The sequence below is a fragment of the Epinephelus moara genome, chromosome 4 (assembly GCF_006386435.1).
Source record: "Epinephelus moara isolate mb chromosome 4, YSFRI_EMoa_1.0, whole genome shotgun sequence".
In the NCBI taxonomy this organism is placed as follows: Eukaryota; Metazoa; Chordata; class Actinopteri; order Perciformes; family Serranidae; genus Epinephelus; species Epinephelus moara.
This window is the reverse complement of record NC_065509.1, coordinates 30,094,250-30,119,966: the sequence shown is the minus strand read 5'-3', so window position 1 is coordinate 30,119,966 and position 25,717 is coordinate 30,094,250. Positions and strand designations below refer to the sequence as shown.

General features: G+C 41.1%; 1 protein-coding gene across 7 annotated transcripts in view; it reads left to right on the top strand.

Annotated features, from left to right (window-relative positions):
* diaph2 (diaphanous-related formin 2) overlaps nt 1-25,717 on the top strand; it is a 497,420-nt gene that overhangs the window by 238,282 nt on the left and 233,421 nt on the right. The window lies entirely within an intron of this gene.

The following is a 25,717-nucleotide window of genomic DNA, read 5'->3' as shown; positions in this document are numbered from 1 at the left end:
TGAAGGATTAAAAGATGGTTGACAGGCTGCTGATTCTGCAGCACATATGCATGAAGTCGCCACACTGGTAACCATTAGCGATAATGTTTTCCGTCAAGATCTGTACATCTGCCAACATCATTTCTCAGTAGAACCAATAACAGAGAAAGTACAAATATTGATTTTTTTCTGCCTGCTGTGCAAATTCTTGGTATGCCATATTTTGATGAGTTTGATGTGCCAACATTAATATCTAGCACCGTATATTTGCACACTGTTTGATGTATTAATTTTGGTTATGTGGACAGTGTTGACACAACTAAATATACATTTGTTCGCCTGTTTTTCTTTTTTGTTTTTTTTACGACTGCACACTTTTTCTTTTCCACTTGTGTATTTTGCCAGTGTTTTTTATTCACTGGCTATTAAATTGGATCTGTTTTATATGGGCATATATGACATTTCAGCTGAATCCACCGGCACTTTCTGCTCCGCTGGAATGTTTTCTATAGCTGTTTCGGTTCATCTAATGATATATAATATTTTATACATGTCCACAGTAGATTTTCCTCAAAGTGTCGAGAAAAGTTCCAGCATTTCTGCTGGTGTGGGGCTTACTTATTACCTCTGGACAGGCAGTGATGGAACAATAGTCTGGCCCTGTTGATGAATCTGCATTGTCATCTTATTAATACCCCCACACGGCCAGGGCGGCTGCCATGGATTTTCCATCTAAATGGATTAAGCTTTCATTTCTTATGCCTAACCACCAAAAAAGAGAGGTTAGGAACCAAGAAAACATGAGATAAAGGGCTTTGCCTACACACAATCATTCAGTTACTTCTCAGCCCCCTTCAGATTGACCCCCACCTTTTTGGGGGCACCCAACATAAACAGATCAGCTTGTTTTGAGCGAGGCCTATGCATATATATGAGGGCTTAGTGTCTTCTTTGTATCTCTCATACTTAATATATATTTCTTTTTTAGGGTTACTGATACAAGCCACAGCTGGAAATATTTTATATTGGTTTTAATAGCCTTGGACTGAAGCTCGAGCTCAGAGATATGGTTAATTCTTTTGACAAAGGCGATACTGACACTTTGTAAAAGCAGGAACTGTTTAGAATATATACACTCTATATGTTCAATATGGTTTCTTTTAGCATTTGTACCTTGGGATTTTCTGACCTGACTATAACCTTTGCATGAAGTTCTCCATTGTATGTGTAGACAATCTATTGGGCCACAGACTCAACAAAAAGTACTCCTCCACATTCATCACAGTAAAAGTGTGACTGAGACTGAAGTGTGGCCGGCCATGTGTCTGGCACACCGCAGGTGGGGAGATAGCATACACGCGAACACACGCATGCACACACCACGTTCGCACAATAGATTTCAGCTTGACCTCCACAATGTCACATGTTGCCAAGATGCATCTTGGCAATTGTCCTGCACTGAAGGGATTTGCGGGAAGAAGAAGAGGGATGGGAATGGGGGACACAGATAGGTTGGTGGAGTCAGCCCTGGATTTATGTGTCTGTAACGGAGCCGTTTATGAGTAGACAGTTGCCCCTTTTCTTCAGGGGGGAGTTGCTTGTTTGCCACAGAAGCTGCTGTGCAAATATTAGCCGTCCCGCTGCACCTGCTGCCATTGTGGGGTTCTCCCCCTCCCTCCCGGTTTCCCACCCTGTATCGCACTTCATTTGTCAAAGGCACAAAGGAAGACAGACACACAATAGAGGAACATTTTAGCATTGCCTTGGCCCTGCATTGGTATCTTGACACGGGGTAAACAGTGATACGACCTCCCATCCCCCACGGCTGGTGCTGCTCTCCTTTAATCTAGAGCAGGGAGCATCGCACCGAAGTATTGGTCATTCACAGGCCACAGTGTTCTGACCACTGCTGGCCAACCCTGTCAACCTCATCTCCATATGTATTTATAGCTCATGAAAGACACACCAGTGTCAGAGTCTGGGGGCAGTAGATGGCAGTATGTATTTATGTTGATGGAAGGACTAATCTCATTGTCCCCTCTTTCAAAGAGTTTTGTGTTCAACCTCAATCAACTTTAAATCCTGTTAATTCCCCCCTTTCTCATCAATATGTATTTCCCCCTGTTGCATAAATGATGCTGACCCCGTGTTCTCCACTGCTGGACGACTCCCACTAATTTCCAACTTTTTTTCCCCCCCTATGATAGCCTAATTTAGTTTTTATATAAACTAATCCCTTGCAAGCAAATTAATGTGGAAATTAATTATTATTCTATTTTTCAAAATGCATCAACCAGCTGCATAAAATGAGGCGTGCACCTTTTGTTTAGTCTTATTCATTATTTTCATTTTGTCTTCAGTGTATTTATTTGTACATAATGGTCAATTTTCTTCCCTTTGTGAGTTCTATTTGTTAATTAAGGAGGAGAGTTAAGTTGAAGACCCTGTTGTAGTCTGAATTATAAAACAGGAATATCATTAATTTAAGTAATTTGTTTTAACATTTTCCTTAACCATTTTTATTGTAACTGTCCAAGTGGGTTTAAACCCATTGTTTAAGTAAGTCTTAAAGCATCACGAAACAAGCTAATAAATGTTTACAGTTATTTTTTTTGAAATAGTGTTGTGTAGTGGATGTAACAGTAGTATATAATATGTTATGCATGTCCAGGAATATTTAACCAGTGCCAAAACCACCAATGGCAAAAATTGCTTCCAGCAAAAATAATGAAATCCTTGTTTTCAATCATACTTCCCTCATTTAATGTATAGATTTATGGCATTTTGGGAGGATTGCAGAACTAATAACATTTATAATTAAAAGGTTAAAGTCAGTTTGAACCAACTGAGCGATGTTACTTAAAACCCTCCATTCGTGCTAGTGGGGTTAAAAAATAAGCTATGCCTACACACACATAGCCTTCAACTTCTGTACAGCTCTGCATCATATAGATGTGAGTATTTTTAGACGTGTGTTTGGCTTCTGGACGATTTTAAATGTGTTTTTCAAATGTGGATGCTACTGTCGTAACTTTGTGTTAATATAAAATATTTTATGCAATCAACAGGCAACACAAAGTGTTTATAGCCTTCTTTGTTCCCTTCAGTCTCACTCTGTGTGGCTGCCCCCAGTGTGCCCTCTCTTCTTTTAACTTATTGCTTTGTGTGTGTGTGTGTGTGTGTGTGTGTGTGTGTGCACGCCTGCCTGCCTGCACACACTAACACTCATATCCTCACAACCACACACAGAGGGGGGTCCCTGGAGTTGGCCACAATTACTGTGTGTATCGTTGCTTACTCATTATGTCTGACAGGCCACACCACTTCTGCTCTCCTGCTGTCTCCTGTGCATTGCCTCCTACATCATCCCCCCCCACCCCCTGCCCAGTACACACACAAACACACTGTGTATGGGTGGGCAGTGTCCACTCATGCAGGGCTTCAGAAAACCTTTACATGTTTGTCAGTTTGTCTTTTGCTCTTACTTATTATGCTAAAGCCTTTTTAGAATCTCCGAGTGCGCAATATGTAGTTTTAGTTTTCAGTTACACCTAAACAAAGTATTCAGTATTTTACGATAAACATTTGGTTGGGCCGACTGCATTTTCTTTTAAATATTAAAGGAAGATTAAGATACATTTTAATATTAAATAACACCACAGGTTTTATTTTTGTGGTTCTTTCCAACTGGTAGAGAAGCTGTAAACACCTCCTTAGTGTCACCATTTTGTCTCAACGATTTATTATGACATTAAGATTAAGTTATTACCTAATTCATCAGTTTTTAATGTCCATCAGAATTTGCAGAGCTACTGTATATCCTGGTTGACCTGCCTCTCTTCCAAGTGGATGTTTTGGTGCATCTGCAGTTTTTTTTAATGGCAGGTGAGCAAATATTATTTACATCAGTGGTGTTCAACTTTTTTTAAGGCACCCCTTTTCTATCATTGATAAAGCTGACGACCTCTGACTTAGCAGCATTTTTTTGTAGATATATTCCATATTATATTCAGTGCATGACAATAAAAGTACAGAACAATTGATAAACTGTGCAATTAATCCAAATAGTGAAGACAATAAATGCAGGAAGTTTGTGTAAAACAAGAAGTTTGGATGAATTTTGAGAACATTATTTCCTGTTATTATTGCATCAAAGATAACTTTGGCTTTGTTTTTGATAAACTCGGTGTTGTCTCCTTCCTGACTCTTGGCCAGCTATTTTTTATTTTTTTAAACTGTGTACATTTCTAATGCAGGATGAGGTTGTTTAGCAGACAGTGAAGGCTCTGTGAATATAGCTTGTTTTACCGTGCCTTTATCTTATGAGATTATAAAGTTTATATCTTGAATAATAACCTACACTTTAAAAATAACAATGTCTTAGTTTTTTCATACAATAAATTAAATGTGATACAGGCCTACTGTATATTTTAAAAAAAAATAGTTTTCTAAGCCTCCTAAAATTCAAGAGGGCCTCATGACCCCTAGTGTGGGTTGGGACCCCCAGGCTGGGAACCAGTAGTTTAGATAACTGTGTTAAAGCAGGATTATATTACAGCACGTGTGATCATCTGACCTCCTGTGTAACTTGTGGATTCTTTCTCCGGTGTTAACCCACATGAAACACAGCGTGCAGATTGATGTTCATGGGATGATGTCAAAAGACATTTTCAATCACAAATAGGCATTCTTTTAATGGTATAGCTTTACACATGAAACCAAAATATGAAATACACATAACTCTCAAAGCCCAAGCGTGTAAGTGGACAGTGTGAATGTTTCTTGTGGGCTTAAATACAAATATTGTTTCCCCTAATATTATATACACATTCATTACATTTATCATCCCTTTTGGACTTACAAGGACAACAGGAATTTGCAGATATTTTCCCACATTTAGGCACCTGAACAGCACCTTTAAATCGCTAGTGCAGTCAACCCTCTGTTAATTTTGGATTACAAGTGCAGTGTTGCCGTCGCTTGCAACACATTGCCTGAAGCTAACCCCAACACACTTTTGTCAAACAAGGGGAAAATGCAAACGGGGTGGCAAGACTCCAATTAATTGGCCATAGATATGCAGCTACATGAAACCATTAATGGGGAGCAAATAGCTTTAACTTTGTTTCTAATGTAATATAAACTTTAATTAATAAAGTGTGTGATGAAGTGGAGACTTATCAAACAAGCCCTGTGTCCATTAAAGGCCTTAAACCCTCAGAAGGCAGGTTTATTAAACCCAGTTTCAAAACGTGTTTATGAGCCCCATGGAGAGAAAACAGGGAGAAATGCCGAGACATGAAGAAAAAGAAATGAGTTTGTGTAATTAGTGGAAATTAAGAGCTTTTAATCCAGGAGGAGGGGTGGTAGGAAGGGAAGTGGGGAGGGAGAGAGAGTTAAGAGGGAAATATTGGCATGGTGCGATGGGTGGGAGGGGCTGTGGAACTAGTGCTTAGCTTACTTTTGTTTGCCCCTGAAGAAATGAGCGAGGACCCAAAAGCACACACCTAATAAAGATACTCATAATAAAAATATGATTATTTTTGTAAGGGGCTTTGAAAGCACAGCCTCCTTCACCTGCAGGACCTCTTTGTTCAAAAAATTAGGGGGGTCTTGTCACATTTTTGCACCCGTTTGCGTAGGTGGATGCAGATTTAGTTTCATTAGGGTAACTATATTTAGACAGGAAGAGATTTGATCTGGTCAGCTATTCAACAATTATTCTCCTTTTTTAAATTTCAATTAAAAGTCCTATTTTATACAGCTAGAAATCATGTTTTATAGAGCACACCAAGGCTCTTATTTCCTATATATTTATTTAACGCAGCTGAGTGTTTATAGGACTCATTTCCACCTTTATCTCTGCAGAAGGTTTCTCAGACTCTATATTGTCAACAGAAATGTTATTTCCTGGTCCATCTGAGGGTGGCATTTCTTTGCTCCATTTCATGACACACATCAAGACAACTTCCACCGACAGTTTCTGCTTGACTAGCCCTGACCTTCTAAAATGGATCCAGATGTTTTAAGTGATGGACAGAAGAAGTGAAGACTGAGAGAGCAGCCGTGTTTTGGAGACAGGGTGATCGTATTGCATTAGCTGGGAAACGTACAATCATCCCCCCTGCAGGATTTGCACCGCCGTAGAGTGGAAAAATAATGCAGAGCCCTCTGCGTTTGTTCAGTGGGTTTCGGCATTACATACATGGGTTGAATGTGCTCTTTGTGTTTATATTGCCAGTCAATGAGGCCAATCGACTGAGGAATACAGACCATTGGAGGTTTAAGTGTAGCAAAGCAGTTTTCACACCCAAGTGGGGGATGTTAAGTAATGTCTGAACATTGTCTCAGGTAAGGACCCCCTATTGTTTACAACAGAGCCATGAGACATTTTAGTGTGCTTTTCTTAGAGCCAGGAGCTATGCGAGTGATTGTTCTTGCCTATGAGCTCACTTAACCTCTCCCTCCTGTGGTCTTTCTGGCACAAAACTGCTCTTAATGGATGTTATAAGTTCTTCTGCGGCCTGTTTCTTTGTCTTTGTAGAGGAATTACAACTCTCATTAAAAAGCTGTTTTTTCATTATCAGCTGAATATGTAATAACTTTACTTTGATAAAATACTAAAAACTCTTACATGGACCACTTGCTTGTGTGTAGCATCGCATGGTCCTTAATCTCCACCCCATACATGGACCAGAGAACTCCCTTCCTTAATTTTAACTTTGATGGTTACTGAACAGAAAAGAAAGTGCACACACCCTCCTTTTATGTCTGTTTCAGTCCAGCATACAGCAACAGACGGGTGGTAAACATAAAGCTGACTGCAGACAATTATTTCATCCAGCATCTGAGAAGCAACAGCCAGCACATATTCCTGCTGAATTCCTGCCCAGGCTGCTAAGTGCAGAGCGTTTTGATTGTCATGTTATGATTGTCCCGCCCTTTAAGCAACCGAAAGCACACAGCGGGATCAGGATGTTTGTTTTGAATGAAGGTTCTCCAGAGAAAGATTAATCAACATTAAACACAATGAGGCATGTGTGTTGTGTGTGCGCGTGTATGCGTGTGCTGTGTGTTGTGTGTTAGCAATTTCTCCCTCCAATATTTGGTGGACTGATGATGAAAATCCGGTGGCATGTGTTTTTCCGGAGATCAGTAGTTCCTTTTGGTGATGGGCCAGCAAGATATACAAAACAACATTTCTGTCTGTGTTTTTAGAAAAACAGAATCTCTGAGTTAAAATGTCTGATTTGTTTTTCTGTTGAGTAAAATTCGTTTTTGGACAGTAAAACTAAGATTCTAGTCCACTGCACTGGCGCATTTTCATATACAAACCACCACAGACACAAAATCAGTTTCTCTCAAACTCAGATAAACTGTAAAACTAGGCAGTGCTTATAAAATTTAAACCAAGATCCTGTTAATATTAGTGTACTGTTTGGCTGCAATACGAGAATCTGTGAACAGGAAGTGGGCGCCATACTGTCTCCTGTACTGTAAAAACAGGCTGAAAATACTGATATCAAACTGTAAACCTAAGCAGTGCTGATCAAGTACGAGCCAACATGCTGCAATTGTTTTTGCTTTTTCTCGCCTCAGATTTTTTCAGAAACATATTTTAGCTGACTGTTCAACTATAATACCAGATTGTTTGTTACCAACTGGCTGCCATATTGTTTCCTGTGTCAAAACAAACAAGCTTACATTATGCCATCCATCAATATTCACATTTATTGGTATGTGCCTAAACGATTTGCATCTTTTCCTGCACAGACAGCCTACTTTTATGAAAATACCATCTTTCCAGCAGTGAAATACTTCTTTAATACAAAATTCGGCCTTCCTTCTCAAGCACTAGCCTTTATAACTATACATTTTTGCGAAGTACTTTTCATAAATGAATGCGTAATGATACACCAAAATAATGCTGTTACCATTAGAGAGCAAAATTGAACAAAGGCATGAGGGATGTCAACGCTGGTGTAGAGCTGGGGGCCGTGCTACATGCAACAGGGTCTGTCATGACTCTAGGCTGACTTTGTAAGTGACAGGGATGGGGGTACCTGTAATGAATCCACTACCTTCCACTATGCACTTTGTTCTCCCGGGAAATGAAGTCAGTGTGGGCTTCCTGTGCTGCTTTGAAATCTGTGGAGTCCCATAAGGCAGAAGCCCATGAGTGGCCACTGGGAATACTCTGTGAGCCTCCTGCTCTGATAAGAAGACAGCTACCTACAACAGAGGTAGAGGATGGACAGAGAAGATGAGGTTAGGAGACTGCGGGGGAGAGAAAGAGTAACGTACCGCAATTTAGGGTATTGTTTTAGGATGGAAGGGGACTAGGTTTAAATGCGTGCTTTGTTTTAAATAGCCGAGTAGCTTATTAAAATAAGGGTACAGGTATCATGATAATAGCATAAACATAAATCAGGTTGTCTGTTTTAATGTGTTCCGAGAGTCCAATCATGCATACACAGGCAAACACTTAAAACCTGAGGGGATATAGAGACCACTCATCCCCCATCTGATGAAATTGGTAGGCAGAAAAGGTGCTCTGTCCTTCAGTGGTGGCCTACTTTGAAAGTGAAATAGCAACTATTGGGAAAAATAGAATGCCAATACAGTACTTAATATGCGTGCATATCAGGCTAGCGCAATGCTGTGTGGAGGCACACCTGAGAGGAATATGAAACTCCGGGCCAGGTGCTTGGTTCCCCGAGAGAGCGGGGACCGGAGGGTTTGGAGAACAGAGGGAGTGTTTGAAGTCCTGGAGGACGGTGCTGATTGTGGGTGGTATGGGAAGTCATAAGCCTCAAAAACACATGCTGCCACCTGGTTGTCTGAAATAAGCTGCCATGCAATTATCTTTGTCCTGAAGTGCATGTGCGACTTGGAGGTATTGCAGATTCATTTTTCGGGGTGTATGTGTGTTGAGGAAGAAGATGAACTCATAAATTTCTTAGATTGAACACGTAGCGGAATTGGTACTGTTCACTGCATCCGTCTTAAAACCAAGGCTCTCATATGTTTATACTTTATACCTGTTTCTTTTTAAAGCCACAACTTGATGGAAATGCTTCCAGTTTCAGAGGCACTCTGTCATATGTCCGAGTCAATGCCTGAAGCTACAATTTCATACAGCCAGAAATACATTTGTGTAGAAATCCATGCATTTTACTATGGTATGATATTTAAGTTAGACATAAAAAAAATATTTTAATCTGTGATATTGTCACTGTTCTATTTCTAGTAATAAAAGGAACTCTTTCAAAGCTAGTGAGAAGTCAGAGACAAGGACAGTGTTGGAAAAGATATATCATTATCTGCCCTCATAGATTCTGAACCCTTTTTAATGTTTGAGATTTGACGCACTGTAATAGGTTGTCAGACTCGGAGGTAAAAATGGTGGAGGATTCAAGCCTTCCTTCTTAAATTTTTAATTCATTCTTTTTTTAATTCAATTTGGGCAGATTTTTCCCTGGTGAATGTCAAGATTATTTTTGTCCCCCTTTTTTTTGGTTTGCTTTTGGCTTTGACAAACACAGCGGAGGGGTGGTCCCTACTGTTTCTTTGTGCATCTCGCAGGCCACCCGACCCCACCAGACTCAACTGCTGTCACAGATAACAGCTCCTGGGTTGAAAAAGACGAGGCAACAGGGAAGCTGTCTATCAGAATGAGGAAAATGCCTCATGTATCCAGTACACAAATCTAGTTTTGTGTGCACGCGCACATGAACACACCTTATCATTTACATGCGCACATAAACGCACACACAGAGACAATTCTGCATTACACTAGTTACAAATGGCCGGCAGGAGATCACTGTATATCCCTTTCAAGATTATCCCTTCCCCTTTCCTCCACCTCCTCCAATGGAAGGCTTATCCTGTGCTGTAGGGTCTGTGAACCTCCCCTCCTCTCCAGTCCCAGCACTGCTGCAAGGATCAGTGTGAATCAGGTGAAGATATGGTTGGAAGGAGAAAGGGGCGGCAGGAACAAAAATGTAATCGTGGTACACTTTCTTTTCACATGAACGTGGATCACTGGCATTTTCAGGTTCTGAAAGCATTTATTCGTCTCTCTGTTTGACTTCAGAAACATCTCTTAAATGTTGTCTTATTTTCCCACATTGGCTTTTAAATGAATGTGCCCTGGCTGAGAGCACACTGTAATGTAAACCATTCATACGACCAGGCATTGTGAAAAACTTGTTACAGTACGTGTTGATTCTCGTGGACACATTTCGGTTCAGAGGCTGGTGCTTAACAGAATGGCTGCAATAACCATTCAGAGCACCAAATGGCTTAAGTGATGTACTTACATGTCAAAGCACCACAAACTCTTCTTTACAGTCGTAATGGCGGTATTTTAGCTTTTGTGGTTTCACAGGAGTGGTGTCTTAAGTGGCTTTCTTTAGCATGTGTGCACTTACACTTTATACGTCTGAGGCAAATCGGAACATCCATAAAATCCACCTGACAACTGACACTTGGCTGGAGATAAACATCTGGTGCTAGCACAACCTGTGTTTATCTGTTGTTTATGGCTATTAGGGATGAAATGGCAGGTGGGAGTGGAACACTTTGAGGATTCGCATTGATCTTTTGTTTTCCTTTTGTGTTCTCCAGATGTGCCTTTTTTATAAGCAACTAGTGTACACGTGCATTTTTTTTTTTGTGCATGTGGATCTTTTTATTTTTATTCGTAGAGGTTGTTTCAACTCATCAGAGAGCGAATTGTACCAGGGAGTCAGAAATTCAAAAGGCTCACATCAAGATGAAGGCCAGTGTGTGTTTTTGTGTGTGAGGGAGTGAGAGATTACAGTAGAGTAGGCTGACCGGGCCAAATAAACTGGAGAGAGAACACACATTCCAGAGATCGTCTTATGCCATTGGACATGTATTTGCCCTCGTGCAGTTTCCCTTCATCTAGCTGTACCTACTGAAAGGCTTCGAGAGGCAGAGGCCTGTGTACTATCTTTTGATGAGCACACCACAGCAACCTCTGTTTTTTAATGTTTTTTGATGAGCACACCACAGCAACCTCTGTTTTTTAATGTTTTCAAGTTTTTGCTATATTATACTTAGTAACTTAGTTACAAGTTACTTTGCAGATTCAGACTATTAATACAAATAAAATCAACAAATGTTTTATGATGTATAGCATGCCTACACATACAACTTTATTGATCCCTTAGTGAAATTCACAAGCTACCCAGTAGTATATATGGTAAAGAAGTAGCCCTGCCTTTATCAGCTACAAAAAAATAATGATTAATGTTTACATTAAGTCATCAATAATTGCTATTCAATAATACAGTCGCCTACATAATAGTCTGAAATGGGCCATTCTGAATAATGCGAATTTTAATGCTAATATATTTGTACCAGAGTCTTGGATGTGTCCATATTGAAAAAACCGTACCTGCTCATACCTGTAAAGCTCAATACCAGAACTGACCTGTTATCTGTTATTATGTCTAAAGGCCCGAATATACTCGGGCGGAACGTACGCGGAATGGACTCCGCAGAGGTCTGCGCGGACTCAAAGCGGACGTCCGCAAGCCCTGTGCGCGCAAAGCTCAGATTTTACGACCGCACGGACTCCGCTCCACGCACCAGTGACTGCTCGGCATGTATTTGTCACATCGCGGGGATTTTTCACGGATATTTTTACAGGAAGCTACAACGCGGAAGTGCGCTCGACTATGAAAGCCCGAATGACTGCGGACATTCCTTGTGGAGTCCGCTCCGCTTATAGTAAGCCCGAGAATGTTCGGGCCTTAAGTCAAAGCTCAGCCTGCCCACACCTTCTAATGAAAGTCCAGCAACCGGCACCCGTGATTTAACACACATAGGCTACAATCACTTACATTAAGCTGGGTTCCTGAATTACAAATCAAGCGGAGCAAAAGTCTCTTTCGCTGGCTGTGCCCGCTGACGGTATGGCGAAAACATTCTCTGCAATCACTGCCAGGTTAAGAAACATTTTAGCACGCTCCTTTCACCACCATTAAACCTCAAATGGATCCTCACTGGGTATCTTGATCTCAGTGTAGGCTGCCGCCTCATTCTCAGGCTGCAAAGTGTCATTGCTGGAGTCCTCCATGTTGACGAATGTGTCAAAGGTTCAACTTGACTTTCAAAATAAAAGGAATTGTGGCTTGATTATAGTGATTTTGATGTCAAAATGTTACACAATATACTGCACATTTTTGTCATTTGCTTTATTGTGAACAATACATTTTTACATTTTGTAACGTAGGCTGGTAAAAGGCTTGGGCCAGGGACCAAAATTCACACCCGCCAAGCACCGAATGTGGATATATTTTCCTTTTGGCAAGCAAATCTAGGAAGGCTATCTGCCACACAGGTGGTGAAATGTTTGTACTGAAACAGTCATGTATGCTGAGAGTCTTTACTACATTTTGTTGTCATTTATGGACGCGCTGTTCTGCTGCTCATCTTGGCTACGAGCTGTTGTCAAGGGGGAGGTCAGTCCATCTGATGCAGGGTTTCGACTGGGCTGCATTCCACACCTGTGTAAGCAATGGCTGAATATTTTTAGACATCACTCTAAATTTGTGCATGAATTTCCTCCATTATAAGCGCTAGATTTGCGGGAATTTATGAAATTATGCGCAATACCAGCAATCCTGCACTGAAATTTAGGCCCCTTTATACACTGGCTCTCTAATAAGGGCATCACTGGGCTCAGGTCTCGTCTTACGTTTCACTGTCAGTAGGATTATCATTTTTGACATCTCGCTAATATGAAATGAACCACTCAATAAAGGAGATTATTGAGGAAACGTTTACTGTCAAATTATACTTCCTTTGTGCATTTCCCTCGACTTGAGTAAATATCCAGAAAGTCACTCCAGATTTGATAGACATGCTCTTTCACTAGAGATCATAGAGGAGGGATGCATGACTTACTGTGCATTCCCACTGCCTCCTCGTGTTTACTTCTAATATCTCTATTGATCACATCGTTGCTATAAAAAGAGAGTGGGTGTCATCATGTTACAGCCCCTTCCTTTGTCCCCACTGCATCGAGATGGCGGCTGTGTAACACAGGGACTAAAAAAGTTTCTAACAATAAAACGATTGCTTTCAATCTTAACCCTTACAGCTTGCGAATATACATCGCCCTCTGTCTTAATTGTTTGCAGTTAAATAGCAAATGGGGAACAAAAGGATTCTAGGCATCTCGCAAAAAAAAAAGCCATTTTGTTTTCTGTGTAATTGAAGTGGCCAGCTGTAATGCCATTATTTCAGTCGATAGTGTATCGTACGTAAAGGGTAGTAACAGCTAAAAGTCTGGGTCAGCAGTATGGTCTTTTATTGGAGCCCTCCACTGGCTCACAGGCTTCACTTTACAAGAGAAACTTCACTAAGCGACGGACTCAGTGCCTCAGCTCCCCTTTTACAGGTTAATTCAGATTCCCATTCAAGTCACCCAGACAGCAGGGTAGCAGCACGACCCATAAACACATTAGAGTCAGCCCACTAAGAAGCGGCTTTGATTTAAATGGCTTGTGCCCCCGAGCACCATGGATACCCCTAATTCCACAGTAGCACAAGTCAAGAATCCTTTATGCTTTACATTCAGGGCTCTGACCTCCTACATTCTCCTACAGCACAAAGCCAAGTCTATCATTATCACTCATTAAGCCTCTAACCTGTTTTTATTCTTGCTGACTAAACAAAGGATAATTGTAATCAAGGTCTGGACTCTGTACTGTACTGTACAGCATGTGTCATGGGCTGCACTCCAGTGAGCCTAATTTAAGATAATTGCAGGTTAACTGCTTTTCATGTCAGAAGACTCTGACGGGCATTTCAATTGCACATAATAGGTGTCAATTCTTACCATTTTTATGTGGGGACATTCACAGTTCATCTCTTAACACTCACTTAACTCCACAAACCCTTTTTGTTTCTTAAGGGATTTTTTAGTTTTTGCAGTATTTATCCTCACAATTGTGTCTTTTATGTCTCTTGTTAAGTCTCTAATAGTGGCAGATGGAGTATAGTCATTTCACTAGAAGTAGTTATTTCGTAGGAAGCGATTACTGTGTCCTAGAAGGCCACAGTGGTAGTGAGTGAGTGGGGTCTGGGGCAGGCTTTTTCGTTGGTTTGTTGGGTTGGTTAGTTTATCCGCAAAAATTTAACCAGCCTACGACGGCCAAAGTTTTTGTCCTGGGTGGCTGAAAATTGGCATGGAGCTGAAGTTTGTGTGTGAGTGGGAATGGCCTATAAGAAAGAGGTGCATAAAATACAAATGGATTCACAGACTTGCACAAGATTTTGTGGAAATATTGGTCATAAGTCAAAGGACCACTGATGGGTGCCGCAGTGGGTGTTACTCTATGTACAATAAATATAGTGTGGCCTTTTGTCAGTGAAAGTGCTTGCTGTGACACAAAACATGCTAACAGTGGCTGGCTGTAACTGAAGGGCATCATGCCATGGTGGTCACAATGCAGCATTTGCACTGAAGGAGCTGCTGGGTATCATCAGAATGGCTGAAAACTGCTATTATGCATATATGTAATAAAAAAGAGCAGAGCGAGCGAGAGGTGGAGAGATACACTCCTTGTAAACACCGAGGCAGGTGAGCAGCTCAACAACTACTGTGGTTTTGGGATTTAAATGCAGTTCACGACTGAGTGCCTCTCTGTACGCTCATATTCTCCTTGCCTCGCTTTTAACTCCATCCCCAGGTGCCACACGGTGCATCTTTAATCAGGGCATGTCTGCCTTGACACCTTCATGTCACCAGAACATGCGTCTCTGCAGCTGTGTGAAGAATAGTCATCAGGCGGTGACATGATGGAAGCTGTTACAGCCTCAATCACATTGCGGGACTAGTCCCTGCGTTTTATATTATGTGTGTGTTTGTGTGTATCTGCGCGTGTATGGGGGGGCAATGCATGCATTTTAGTGGCAGACACAGCAGCAGCTGTCTTTGATTTGATTGGGGACTTCCAACTTTCCTGTATATATCTGTCCCTGCGTTGATTGCCAAGGATAAACCTATTGCTGCTAACAAGCGTGGAGTCAAGCTGCCAGAATGAGAAAAAGTCATTTCCCCTCCTCTTGTCCTCATCTCTCAGCAAACCTTGACATTTTCCAGCACAGAATTGTGAAGTATTTCTTAAGTCCTTTCACGCCTCAGTTGACAAATTGGATCAACCTATCGGTTAACCTTCACAAGAAGAAGAGATAATACTTGAGCACATTTCTTAAAAATAAAACATAAGCATGGTCGTCTTTTACTTGTTTGACAAGCTTTCATGCGTCACTCTTCTTAGCTGGTTGCTTACTTAGACACACCTGCATGTTTGATTTTCCCAAAAAGCAATGGTGGCTACACTGACAAATACTCCATTTTATTTTCACTATTAACATCTTAACGTATTTCCTCTTTCTAGTAGCGGGTATGGTACAACAGCTGAGTGATGCACAGCCTCATCAGTAATTATTTTTATCCCTTCTTGCTGGCAACAGCCGTAGCCAGAGTCATTATGTTTTTTTTTAGGTTGTCCGTCTGTCTGTCCCACTCTCGTGAAAGCGATGTCTCAAAAACGCCTTGAGGGAGTTCTTTTTTTATTTGGCACATATGTCCATTTGGACTCAAGGATGACCTGATCAGATTTTGATGGTCATAGGTAAAAAGTCAAGGTCACTGTGACTTTACAAAACAACTCAAGACTTCATACCCTAATCATGACGAAATTGCACACAAATAATGCAATGTCTAATATAATATAGTGATGACAATACTTATCCAAAAGGTGGAAGGTCAGCTTCACTGTGACATCATATTGCTCTGCAAGAAAACTTTCCTGGCTATTATTCAACGCCATAACTCAGGAACAGAAGGGGAGACGTTTGGTCAGATACTGAATTGGTGACAACTGTGCTGATTGTTTAGATGTTACGGTTGGAGATGTGTGTGAAGCATCCATGTTTTAGAATATGTAGTTTCTTTGCAGCAACATCCATATTCAAAGCACCGTCACCCATCATGGCTATGCATGCGTCTCGACAGACATGGATGCAGAGATGGGCAAAAATACATCAAAATGAATCAAAATAAAATACAAAATACTGGTGCCAGAAAATGTATCAAAATAAAATACATATATTTTGTATTTTCAAATACAGAAAATGCTTTTTCTCTTTCTCTTTTTAGCAGCGACCCGCAGCTCTATAGGTCACTCTGTCAGTCGGTTGGTTGGTCAGTTGGTCGGTCGGTCTACAAAGCTTTTCGTGAATAACTCAAAAAGTCCTTGACCAAAAATGCTCAAAATTTGCATACTGCAACTAGAGACCATGAGTAACTATATCAGAAAGAATGCCCACGATTCGTCCATAGGTGGCGCTATACTAACAGATTCAAATGTTTTTGTGAATAACTCAAAAAGTCCTTGAACAAAAATGCTCAGAATTTACATGCTGCAATTGGAGACCACAAGTAACTATGCCAGAAAGAACAACCATGATTCATCCATTAATGCCGTGATAGCAGCAAATTTGGTCGATTACGTTGTAGCATACTCATCCCAAGCATCAACCACAACAACATACAATTTCCTATGTTATGCACAGTCCAGTAAAACAGACCACTAGGTCATTGAAGGGCACACTGAATGGCCCGAGTTAAAAAAAACAAAAAAAAACATATAGATAAAAATATTTTTTTAAATGTTGTTCCATCCAATATTATAAGAATGTGTAGCCTATTATTTTTGTTTTTTGATTCGTGGAGAAAGTATTTTGAGTATTTTAAATACAAAATTACTCCACTCAAGAGTATTTTGTTACAAATTACATTTGCTTTTTATCGGCCTTATCAAATACAAATTACAGAATACTCAAATGTAATTGAAATACATATTTTAAATACAAGTAACAGAAATACTGCCTATCCCTGCATGTATGTAAACTGTAACTGCAACTTGACTGATCCGCAAAGGCATACAACTACAGAGCAGTAATACTAGTTTAGTCATACAGTCGGGCTTTACAGGAATAAGGTTTTGATCAGAGATTTTTTTTTTAAAATGTAGTTATAATATCAAGGCCTTAACAAGCCCAATGACATTAAAAATGAAAGGCAACAGGCAATAATGATACCAAATATTGTGAGACAAAAGATAAATCTATACAAAATTCTCTTTGCTTTTTTAGCATCCTGTTTTCATCCTGCAATAATGAAAAAGCAATCAAAAGAAAAGAAAGGAACTGGGCTGCCCGTAAAAAACTGAGAGAGGGTAAAGGAATAACTGTGCTTTAGAAAAGATAGAGATATATTCTGTCAGATGACAAATGTTCAAATCGTAACCCTGTTGAATACGCTCCAAAGTAGGACAGTCACTGCACAAAACCCTGAGCAGTCTTTCTAAAGCAGACTGTATAAATGACATCCAGAACATGTTTTGTCCTATTTTAACCATGTGTTCAAGGAAAAACACTTGAAGTTGAATGTAACACAATCATTCATGGTCATCGTATTTTTCCCCTTTTGCTTTCTTACAAGAGGTTGTATCGTATCAATGTACTCTCCTCAGTGGAGAGATTTGTCTGTGACCTCTTAGCACAAAGTCTCTAAGAAGGGGACAGCCAGTCTCAGTTAAAGACACAGACGAGACAAAAAGGCTTAATTGTGGTTTGAAAGGCTAGGTACACAGCTTCTTAAAACATATCTCTCTATATATATGTATATCTAATACAGTAAGTGCAACACAAGGATTTGACAATTTAAAGTTGTGCAAAGGCCTTTTTGATGGAGCCTTCCTACTGCCTCCTGTTGCTTCCAGGCTTACAGCCAGAAACTAGGCTAAACATGTCCTGGACCGAGCTCTCTTAATGCACAGGGGTGAACCTGATATAGATATTCCCATGTAACTCTCGGTAAGACTGGCTGCAAATATATATCCTAATATCTACTTTAAGGTAGGCCAGCAGTACAGGTGCACACCTTAAGATCCACACCTGTTTCAGCTTCTTTGAGCACACTCCGTAGTCCCAGTCTGGGCTCGGTCCTACGTAGCATGATGCTGGGAGAAGTAATGGAGACCGTGGGGGCATCAGTAATCCCACCAGCTGTCCAAGGAACAGCCTCAAATCTCTGTTTTTCATCCCCTCATAGTGACATGAGCCCGGCTTCAGCGTTTGTCTTCCGAATGCTTAAGGTTGGGCGGCATGGCGCGGACTTAGCAGACGCCAGGGGCAGCTGCTTGGACCATCAGCTAGTGCCTTCCCACCAGCGCCCAAGCGCATTGGGTCACAACGAGCTGCCTTGGCACCACCAGAGAATGGTTTCCTAGAACTGATTGGCTGTCAGGCTCAATCCATTCACTGCCCCCAGGAGCATGTCTCCATGACCAATTTAAGAGGCAGAGTCAGAGCCTTCCCACACTCCCTGCCTCTGAGAGACAGAGAACAACAGTCATGTGTAGATGTAGGCAGATTAAATATATACTTGTTAAAAGGCTGTATCAAACCCCAGGTCATCGACAATGCTTCGAGTTATTGATCTGAGGGATTTTTTTTTATTTGCTCAGCATTGGTGTGTTTTTCCTTTTAAGGCTGTTTTGGACAAATTTGTTAAGTGTTAAATGCTAATTTCTAACCTATAAATCTGCACTGTATAAGATAATCTATCAGCTTTGCTAAAGTCTGCGGATACTTCCAGTTTGAATTTGACATTAAGTAAATCTCACCACAACTTTTCTCAGGATTTATTTTTAATCCTAAAACGGCCAAAGAAGAAATTCCTAATCACAGCCATGAGCTAAAACGTTAAGAAAGTCATGTATAATCATGATATCCCGACATTACTGCTCTGATTCTCTGCTTTTGATAGAAGCTGACCTTTTCAATAGGAAACATTAATCGTTTGCAGGAGGCCCTCTCCTCTCCTCTCCTCTTGGAATAGAAACAGGGAAGAGGGTCACTAAGGGAGATCTGTGTTGTCTCAATTAGAAGAGGAGGCGTTTTTCTCACTGGGCCCTGCTCCAAGCCCAGCTGTGTACCTTCCACCGTGGGCTGAGCCTCTCCCTGCATACTGAAAACATTACTGGCCACAGGTCAGAGTGTCACTCTGTGGGACTTCTCCTGCTCCCTATACACACACCTTTTATTTAGAGATCTCGGATAACCAGAACCAGATGGTGTCAGACAGGAGGACAGAAAACTCCAGAAAACTAGTTAGCTTAAAAACTCCCATAGTCATGCACGATTGAATGGGTTCATACATATTTTTTTGGGAAGTGTGTTTTGTCACACATGAGTGTGCACGCACACTTAACACACTATCCACAGTTTCCATCATCATTATCATCATCAGCCACTTCCCCCACTCCCTGTTATCATTAGGCATGATGATGATTGCATGGTTGAGAGCTCCACACCCCCACACCCCCAAACTGCAGTTCCACTGTAATGGTTCACCTTGAGCTGAGGAGTATTTTTGAAAAAACAAAAACAAAAACCTGCTGTGTCAAGGTTAAAACCTGGCAAAGGGGGGGAAAGCGTACACAAATGACTTGGAGAGATACTTATTAAGTTCACAGGCAATCATTTACTTTCCATAACAAAAACCTAGAATATGTTTATCCACTCAAATACCAAGAGTTATTATCAGGCACTTATCTTGTTGTCAAAGCCCACATTATGTCTTATTCATACTGAATTATACATGCTTTTTTTCCTGTCCTGTTTTAGTTTACACAGTCAATGCAGGTTTTCCAAGCTGAAAGTAAAAGAAATAATTTCGGAGTTAAAGGGAGAGGGATTGTCTTTCTGCGAGTGGGAGCATGCTTTTAAGATCCAAGATAGCGGGAGGAGTGGATAGAGAGGTGTGTATCCACACAGCAAATTGGCTTCGGGGTTGAGAAAGAGACCTCTGTTTAGCCTTCGTCAGTGGGAGAAATTGGTCACAGCTGGATTTCACTGGTCAATTGGTACGTTCAGATCTTGAGCGTGCTCTCTATTTTTGAAGGTCTCACTCATTATTCCAGCTTTAACTGGGCCAGGCACTTTATCTTGCCGGTAGACATTCAGGGACGCGTTTGTTGTCTATGTTTTGCCCCCTAATACCTTAATACGTTTCATTTATTCACTCATGGTTCCCCCCATCACATCTGTTTTGTTTTTGGTTTGTTATGGGTTTATGTGTGAAGTGATAGAGATACTGAACTTCAAAGGATTCAGAGTATATTCACTGGTCAACTGGCGCGTGTGTATATATATTTAACACTTCTGTGGAATTGGTATTTTTGTGGATCAGACATGGCTGAGGCCAATGACTTTTCCTCTGAATCCATCTCCTTTAGACAGGCTGGCAGCTCTCCAGCAGCTCAATCCTCAGTGTGAGTCCCTGAGATGGAGGACAGGGCACATGTTTGCAGGCAGATTGCACATTTGAGGGAATAAATTGCCTCGTAGAGGACCAGACTCCACATTGTCTGTTCCACTCTGTGTTCCTTTGCCTTTAAATATGTTTGTTGAAGACCTGTCATCTGCAGTTTCTTTTATTTCTTTTCAAGGCCCGCTCATTTTATGGTGTCTGGTGGCGGGGCTCAGCCGGATGGTCTGTGTCCGGAAGTGAACATGTGGTAGTGTTTAGCTTTGTAATGCCCTGGGTTTTATGGACGTCTTGAGGGAGATATCGCATGGAAAGCAACCAGGATAGCGATTCTGGGCCAACAAACAGAATGGATGTCCAAGTGTTGGAGAACTCTTGTTATCACAGAGCTTCCCAAGGGTATACCTCAGTCCAAGGCCCACAGAGAAGGCTTAACATGAATGCCAAGTCATCTTTAATAAGCCAAATCTGTTTTTGCTCAAACATTCATGTATTTTTTCAATGGAACCTCTATCAATCTGGTGACTCCTTTTGGCACGGAGCAGGCCTTAACTCCCCCTCAGTTAATGGAATGTGTAACAGTTTCACTCACTAGAGACTTGTCTTCATGTGGTTATGTTGGCTCCAGTGAATCTTTCATGTGTTTTGTTAAACGTGATTTTGAAACACTTCCTCCTTGACATTCTTCTCAAGGCTCTTCACCCTTGTAAGTTAATTCATTACAACAAATCAATGTGAAATACTGACTATTTATTATTCATTGGTTCATTTTCTTCTCAAGCTTGCATGGCTGATATCAAGTCAAGAACATTTGACCCTGTTATTTCCCTTAGAGGACCATCTGGCCCGAGAATCAGCTATGCCAAAAGTTGAGCTGTACATGGTACAGTTGGTGTAAATCTCAGAAAGTGTTGCTCATCTTTCAGCGGATTTTCTCCAGTCTTTTATAGACTGTGTTCGTCCAGAGAAAAAGACATTCCTGTCCCTACCCTCCACCTTATTCCACCCTACATCAATTAATAAATGATTATGCTGCTGTATTATCTTGAAATAAAGATTTAATTATTACTATGTTGATCTGACAGCCTCACACAGATAATATATCTCTATGTGATATTGCTTTATATCACCACGGTACACAATGGCTTCAAGGAAACCAGCAGGCTGCCAGGAAATCTTCCGACATTGTGCCCATCACAAATGGCTCTTCACTGAGTGATTGTTTGGGAGATTCCATTAACAAATATAAATCTGTGCAAGAGGGATGGCATTGTTGTCAGAGTATTACATGTTAGCCACTGGGCAAGTCATAAAACACGTTTAAATGTTGGCAAGGACTTTGATCAGCTGTTATGGCCCTACACTGTCGGACAGGTTAAGCTGTATTGGCAGAAAAAACAATTAGATTGATGTACATTCCCAAAGTTGCATTTTAATCAAAAGAAAAACACAAACTTTTGTCAACATTTAAAGGTTCAGTATGAAATTCTGGAGAAAGATAGTTGATAGTTGAGTCTTGTTCCCAGGTTGTGAAATACCAACGACCTTGGGTTGGTAGTCGGACCAAACCACAAACCCAAAGTCGGTATTTGACAGCCTGGGAATGAGACTAGACTATGAACTGTTTTTTCAGAATTACATTCCGCACCTTTAACTCGACCTAATTAGGATGCCAAGTGGAGGGTGTGGTTTTTAGTTACAACTTCAGTGTTTTGGACACATTTATAAAACTTGCTTTATTGTTGTGGCCAACCATCTGGCTGAAATATGCCACCTATAGTCATCCTCAATACACACCTGGGACTCCGACTACTGTGGCAGCTCGAATGTGTGCAAGCCCTCCAGGGCCCATCAGTCCACATTCAGTGCTCAGAGGAAACATGTGACATGTGGCATAATTGAGTCAGCCAGCAAATACTGTAGCAGAAATCAGCCAACTGATGCCACTACTCATTGCCCAGCGGGAGAGCTCTGAGCTGTATAGGATGGCATCAGAAAAGGAATGTGCCTGTTTCATATTATTAAAGGCACTGTTTTTCTGTTTAATTTGAGATAGCATGGAGCCCTGGGGGTAAGGGCGAAGGCAGCTGAGGCACTGACGAATGGGCTGAGAGCACCCTGCTGAGAGTGTAAGATACCTAGGTGAGAGATTCAAGTGGCAGCAGGGGAAAGAGAATGGAGGTTTAAGAGAACAATTTAGTACCAAAAGCAGCCAAATTCCCCCTCTCAGTTTAATTCGCCCTCTGTCTGTGGGCCATTCTCTAAGGGAGATTATTGTTTCCTCATGTTTTATTTTTGCTGGCTCTCCACTTTCTTTGTCCAAGGCTCTTGCTACATAAGAAATCCAGCATGATTCCTCTGGCCTCACTAGTTACTGACTCAGTGAATGCAAGTCAGGATATTATGGCTGTAATGTTGTTGTCATTGGATTTATTTATGAAGTGATTAATATTTATTTTGTGTCTGTCTTATTTGGTGGGTTTGGGGGAGTTCTGAAAGAAAATTGCAGACACTGAAACATGAAAATATGTATTTCTGCCAGCCTTCTGAAATCAAAGGCTTTAAAAAGCCTAATCCTGGGAATTGGGTTTATATTTTTTTAATGTGAAAGCAGACAAACACATTGACATAACAACAGTCAGCAACTGAAGTCTTGTTCTGATGTCAGTCTTTCTAATTTTCTAATTTCACCCACCTTCACTTAATACAGCTGTAATTGAAAATTAACTTTGTCGGGTCAAAACACATGCATTGCGTTTCTCCACAGATATAGTCACAAAAAAGATGCACGTCCATACAGCATGTTTTTTGAAACTGTTATTTTTGTCATTAGTGCTTTCATTCAGAATGTGAATATTATACAGCCTAAAAGCGACTATATATTTTTTTTGTGGGTTCATGTACTTGAAGATTTTAATACAGCAACACAAAGGTCCATAGCCTGAACCAAGAGGGCTAATTTTATTTTTCCTTTCAACCTTGACCTAGGCTGTGCATACCAAATCACACGCTTCGTTCTTACCTCTTATATTAAAAGCCCAAGGCATATTTATTGTGTGAGTGTTTACGAGCAAGACCTCAAAATCCACTTAAAGAACACTCAATAAAATAGCTTATAGTAACCTAGGCTATACAAAAACTCAGCTGCCCAGGGTCAATAGGATCCAGGTAGCTGTCTCCAATTCACATTGCTGCAGGTATGAATAGTCACCAATAGACTATCTTACATGTTCGTGCCATTTATTCATCACATCCTGGGGTCTACTGATCCAAGAATCAATATATTTGAGGAGTTGTTATTGCTCACAAGTGGTAATAAAGTCCTGATACTGACAAAGATTGAAGCAAAACACAGCAGTGAAAAAAGCGGTGAAACAAATCTACCCGTGGAATTTTCTTCTCATCATGTGAACATTAGCAAAGGCACTAATCAAAGGGTTGTGTCTGGTTAAAAAAATTCTCGCAACTCCTGCCTTAAATGCATTTATTTTTATTCTATAGTCCCCCCCTCTCACCTCGTTGCTCCTGTTAACACAAAGAAAGGTCAAGCTGTTGGCTGATGTGCATCTCTGAGCTCCACTGAGTATGAAGGTGATACTGCACATCGTGTGCTGCTGTCCAAGCAGACTTAAAGTTAGAGTGCAGAGTCTTGTCAGCCTCTGAGGAACATACTCAGAAGACAACGGAAAATCAAACCACAATACTGTGTGTAACATTGGTACATGCTTGCACCCCTTTTAGTCCTACTTAATACAGTAAACAACAGCATCCCTGATGTCATGTGTTGACAGAAAGCACTGGAGCTAGGCAGGTGCCTTCAGCATTGCTTCTTCTGGCTGCCCAGGAGATGCTGCCTCTTTGATTGTTTCTTCAAATATGCAAGCCAGCGCTAGGGGAGCAGATTGTTTGTTCTAGATTTCCTGGGAGACTCCCACCTTGGGCTTAAACAGAGCGGTTGTGATGATTAGCAACAAAGTGTGCTGCCTCTCCCATAATCCATCGGGAGGAGAGGGGAGGGTCTAAGGAATCTTCTCTCTCATTTCGCTGCTTCCTCTCATCTCATTCAGCGCTCCTCACTGCTGTCATTCCAGTTACAAATGTTGACCTCTTGTCCTCTACATGGGCACCTATGTTTTTAGAGCTTGATGCTATTGACGTGTAAGTGAAGAGTAATACATACTGACATGTGGTGTTTGCCCAGTGTGCGGCCTCAGTAATGTCTCCATTAGGAAAACACAGGTTCCTTCACTGGTGGACCAATTTGTCTTTTGTGCTCAGTCGTGTAACAGAGACTTAATGCCATTTTCTGGCATTGTGGGGGGTAACACAATTATCTCCTTGGCTCGAGCGAGTTGACAGACAGGGCCTAAAGGAAGGAGCTGCACTTATCAACCATCTACCCACTGTCACACTGACAGAAATGTTGGCGCACGCGAGCAAATGAAGAGGGGGATGTCATCCGCAGGACTGTGATGCACAGCTGATGATATGGCACATTATATAGTTCCGTTGTAATGTTGATGGGGGCTGTCATCAATAACATCTGCCGCTCAACAAATCAGTGTTATACCACATGTAAGCTGGCCTCAAGCACTGCTATGTTTCTACATAAGTCCAGAAGGGACAAAACAAACACTGGCTCTAGAAAGGGCCATTAGTGTTTTTGCGTTAGCCTTCGTAATTAGCAGCCCCTACACGATGAGCAGCATCAGAAAAACACACATATTTTAAAGGAAATGGCCACTTTGGAATGAAAATACAGACAGTACTTACTGACCGTCATGCCGACAAGAAGTCCAGTGTAGTTTTTTAATTCACAAAACTCGTTCGGGGTATCGGAGAAATTACATCTTTTCAAGTCAATTTTGCATTGGATTACGACGGACGAGCCGTTCTGACGTTTTTGAAATGCATTAGCAGAGTTTTATTACATTTTCAAAATGTGGGTTCCATGCACTTCAAGTGTAGCTGTTATTCCGGCTAGCTGTTATCCTCCGATACCCCGAACGAGTTTTGTGGATTAAAAAACAACACTGGACTTCTTGTCGGAATGAGGGTTAGTAAGTACTGTCTGTATTTTCATTCTAAAGTGGCCATTTCCTTTAACACAGAACTGTTTTATTCAGTGTTTTTACCAGTTTAAATCACCAGATGTATTTGTTTTGGAGAGGAAGAGTCCTCTGCAGATAACTCAGCTTCCTGCACAGTGAACACTCATGGAATCCTAACAGGGAGTTCATACTTGGCACATGGGAGAAGTATCAGCTGGTTGCAATCTGCAGTCCTCTCCGCTAGATGCCACTTGATCCTTCACACTGCTCCTTTAAATAGCCGACCAACTATTTCATACGAAGT